Source organism: Silene latifolia, chromosome 10 (genome assembly GCF_048544455.1).
Source record: "Silene latifolia isolate original U9 population chromosome 10, ASM4854445v1, whole genome shotgun sequence".
Lineage (NCBI taxonomy): Eukaryota > Viridiplantae > Streptophyta > Magnoliopsida > Caryophyllales > Caryophyllaceae > Silene > Silene latifolia.
This window is the reverse complement of record NC_133535.1, coordinates 4,307,861-4,312,603: the sequence shown is the minus strand read 5'-3', so window position 1 is coordinate 4,312,603 and position 4,743 is coordinate 4,307,861. Positions and strand designations below refer to the sequence as shown.

The 4,743-nt window shown below is 39.8% G+C and overlaps 1 non-coding gene across 1 annotated transcript; it reads right to left on the bottom strand.

The window, feature by feature from the left end:
• Positions 1–969: 969 nt before the first annotated feature.
• LOC141610307 (small nucleolar RNA R71) lies at positions 970–1,076 on the bottom strand. Its single transcript, XR_012528209.1, has one exon. It is a non-coding gene; the product is annotated as a small nucleolar RNA R71 (small nucleolar RNA).
• Between the last annotated feature and the right edge of the window lie 3,667 nt (positions 1,077–4,743).

The following is a 4,743-nucleotide window of genomic DNA, read 5'->3' as shown; positions in this document are numbered from 1 at the left end:
GTTTACCTTTGCATGGGTAACCCGACCCCTTTAGACTACCTTTAATCATATTTTATTTACATTGCATTATCATTAATCATCAAACAAACAAACAAAACCAAAATCGTAATCAACCTCGATAAAAATCTAATCACAGCAATTCATGAAGTGATTCCCGTTTCCCTGTGTTCGACCCCTATTACTACATTTAATTGTGTCTAGGGAAATTATCTTTGCATAGGTACGCGATAAAGCCTATCAAATTTTGGCGCCGTTGCCGGGGAAACGGTTCTATTGACTATTGAATTGTCGATTTTTATCTTGTTTTTCTTTGTCTTAAGGAACACTTGTTCCTTGAGACCGTTACTAATCACTTTTCTAGAGATTGTCGTCTTATGCCCAGGTCCTCTCGAAGTGGAGAATTGCTTTCACCGGATTCCGATCCCGAAAAAACATTTAGGAGAAGACGACGTTTTTGGAAGGAAGTAAAAGAAGCCGCTTCTCCCATACAAATTGAAAGTGCTAGAAAGTCTTATTTAGACGATCTAGAGGTTCTGGAAGGGGAGGTAGTTTCTTGTTCATCAACTCCACCACCACCACCATCTACTACCAAAAAGATGGTGAGACTTTCCGATCACTCGAAGCCCACCGCGGCCATGCTTCCGGCTGGAATCACAACCACTCAAATCACCGCACCAGACTTCGAGATCAAACCGGCTTTTATCAGCCTTGTGGAGAGAAGACAATTTGGGGGAAGTCCTTTGGAGGATCCCAATTTGCATGTGCAAAACTTTTGTGACTATTGCTCCATGATCCGTCAAACAAGGCGTCACCTAAGAGCAAATAAGGGAAATACTTTTCCCTTTCTCTTTAAAGGACAAGGCCAAGCTTTGGATCAATAGCCTTGACCGCACCACCTTGAAAATCACCAATTGGGAGACCTTGGCTCTCGCTTTTTATCAAAAGTTTTTTCCACCAGAGAAAACTCAAACTTTGAGGAGCCAAATCACCGGATTCCGTCAACAAGCTCTTGAGAGCTTATATGAAGCTTGGGAGAGGTACAAAGAGCTTCAAAGGCAATGCCCACACCATGGGCTAGATGATTGGTTTCTGGCAATAACATTCTACAATGGATGTTGTGCCGAGTCCCGAAGGATTCTCGATTCCGCCAACAATGGGCGGTTTGATCAAATTGACACCAATCTTGCTCATTCCACGATAGAATCTATGGCAATTCATGATGCCCAATATGTCAATTCCCGAGTTGTGCCATCTAAAGGTAAAGAAGAATCCTCCAACAACTCCGTCTTGCTAGCTCAAATTGCCTTGCTCCAACAACAATTGGCGGAGAGAGATGCTAAAGATTCCATCCAACAACTCAATGTTGTGTCTTCAACAAGCCAAATCATCGTTTGTGATGGATGTGGAGGTGCGGGTCATTATGCCGCTCAATGCCGAGCCCCCATTGAAGAGGTAAATGCTTTTCAAGTTTTTAGACAAAGTTCATATCCACCGGGTGCATTCTCCAACACTTACAACCCGAATTCAAAATTCCATCCGAACTTGTCTTACACTAGCAATAATGTGCTAAACCCTCAACCCCCACAACAACAAAATGCCTATGTTCCTCAACAACAAAAGTATACCCCTCCACCGGGTTATCAAAATCAACAAAGGCCCCCACAAAATAATTACCAACAAAATCCACCACAAAATAGCCAACAAAACAATCAAGGAGGTGGTAAGCTTGAGGGCATGATAATCCAAATGCAAAGGGAGTTGTTGGCTCAAATTCAAAAGAATGATCAAGCTCATAGTGCCGCGGTCAAGATGTTGGAACAACAAGTGGCTCAATTAGCCGCTTCTAGCTCTCAAAGGAAGAACGGTCAACTACCTCCCCAAGGTGAGCAACCACATGAAACCGCTAATTCTATTTCCTTGAGAAGTGGTTCAAGCTATGATGGGCCATCCATGACTTTAGATGATGAGGTGGTTGTTAAAAAGGCTAAGCTTGGGGGAAATGACAAAGGGAAGGCTAGTGAAGAGCCTATTGTTAAAGATCGTGTGCCATTTCCTCATCGATTGTTGATGCTAAAGAGGAAAAGCAAGCTTGATACCAAAGATGTTGGGTCTCCTATGCAAAAAGAAAGTGATGAGGTGGTTATTGAAGAAATCTCTCCTAATTCTAAGGAGAGTGATGTCGTTTCAAACAAGGTGAGTGCTCCCAAAGAGATAGTGAATGATGTGGAGGATGCTCCTCCAAAAGAAGTTGTTCAAATGCCATTTCCCCACCGTCTAGCAAAGCACAAGGAGGAAGGTAAGTTTGCTAAATTTTTGGAAGTTTGTAAGAATTTGCAAGTCACCATCCCGTTTATGGAATTGATTACCCAAGTCCCTTCTTACGCAAAGTTTATGAAGGAAATCCTCTCAAAGAAGAGATCCCTCAATGTGGTTGAGACCATTGCTTTCACCGAAGAGTGTAGTGCACTCTTACAAAACAAGTCCCCCCCGAAACTTAAGGACCCCGGTAGCTATTCTATTCCTTGCACTATAGGCAAATATACCATTGATAAGGCCCTTTGTGACCTAGGTGCTAGTGTAAGCGTCATGCCCTATTCCCTTTGTGAAAAACTTAACATGAGTGCTTTAAAATGCACAAGTATTACATTGCAAATGGCGGACCGTTCTTTAAAGCGACCTCTAGGTGTCTTAGAAGATGTTCCCGTCAAAGTTGGCAAGTTTTTCATACCCGTTGACTTCCTCATACTTGATATGGCCGAGGACCTACAAACCCCAATTATATTGGGTAGGCCATTTTTACACACCGCGGGTGCGTTAATTGATGTGAAAAATGGGAGGTTGACGTTGGAAGTGGGTGATGACCGGGTTTCCTTTAGCAAAAACAACACCATTAGAAGTCCAATGTTACAAGAGTCTTGTTATTTATTTAGCACTATGGACTCTTCTTATGCCTCTACTATGCTTGGGTCCTCACTAACGGATCCGTTAGAGGACAATATGGGTGTTGTTTGCTTTGTAGGTGACGATGCTAAGGGCACTAATGCTAGGAGTGCCAAGAGGAAGAGGAAATTTTATTTGAACAATTTCAAATGGTTGAGAAATGCAAAGATAGCTATGAAATGGAGCTTGGTTGGTGGCAAGCTCAATAACAAAACTTGAATCAGATAGCTTCTTACGTCGTGCGGGACGTTAAACCAGCGCTTCTTGGGAGGCAACCCAAGCTTTTTATTGCTTTTATTTTTCTCATTTTTCGCAATTTCTTTTGTTTTTCGTAGATTAGAAATAAAATACTCGATTAGCAAATTGAGTAAGTTTTTAATTGCTTTGCATATTAGTTTAAATCTCACAACCCATTAAACATAACCTCTAGTCCTTCCTGTTTTGTGCTTTGAGCCATTTTTTTTTTTTTTTTTTTTTTTTTTTTTTTTTTTTTTTTTTTTTTTTGTTTGATTGGGTAATTTGAATAGTTGGCACATTGAGGACAATGTGATGTTTAGCTTGGGGGGGATTGCATTTGCATATAGTATAGATTGCATGCTTTTGCATATAGTGTAGTTGCATGTAGTGTAGAAAATTTGAAAATTTTGAGAGAAATTTTTGCTTTATGCTTGCTTATAGCCTACTTTCCTCTTTGCTTGTCCTATTAATAGCTGGTTGCTAATGATTTATTCTATAATGATGGGATATTAGCTACATGGGGATGTCTTGACATAGTAGGCGGGAGATAAAGAATGAATCGAATGGGCTTGGTCTTGACTTTTGGCAAGCTACAAAATGGTAAGGTAGAGCCTCTTTTTGACCGATGCATCCATATCCGGTCTCTCTTAGGTGAGTGTAGGTCTCCTTATGATATGTGTTTTATCAAAACGCACAAGTATGGTTCTCATGTCATCTCTTGGTAAGCATACATTCATCTGTTATAGCATTTTGGAGAATTTTCCTTTCACAAACAATTCTCCCTAGCTACATTATAAATTGCCTACCCTTGTTGAGCTAGTAGCTTTGTTTGTCCTTGTTCGGGTGCTCAATTGGGATTTATTTCAAAGTTTGGACAATCATGTGAGCTTGGTCTTAATACTCAAGAAAGAAAAGAAAGAAAAAAAAATGATGATGATGAATTGAATTGGAAAAAATCAAGAAGAAAAAGGAACAAATAAGCATGAAAGAAAATGAAAAAAAGAGATGAATAAATTGAAAAAGAAAAAAAAAAAAAAAGGGGAAAAAGAGAAGAAGAAGTTGATGTGAGAAATTCTCATGCATTATTCATATATTTTGGAGGATTTTCTCATGGTTTGCATTGCAAAATTGGGTTAGAAATAGGATTGAGCACCTTTACAATTTGGTAGTTGCTAGCTTGACTTAGCTCCACTTTACCATAATTCATTTGTTCCCCCTTCTTACCCATTACATTATTTCCTTCTTCCTACCCATTTGGCTTCTTTATCATGCTTACATATGATTATCCTTGCTTACTAGTTTTGACATGTTTACCATATTAGATTGCGGGCACATTATTATAGGTCGAGGATAGTCGAGTGTTTATTCACAAATTATCCTTTCACATAAAAAGAGTTGAGTGCCCCGTGAGAGTCCAAAAGTCAAAAGATCATGCAAGAGCTCAAAGATTCATTCAAAGTTTTCTGTGCTACGCCGTCATGTAAATCTCAACCATGCTTTGCTTTATTCCTTGCCCATGTTGTTTCGGGTTTTTAAATCGTTATGCTTAGCTTGTTTAGGATATAG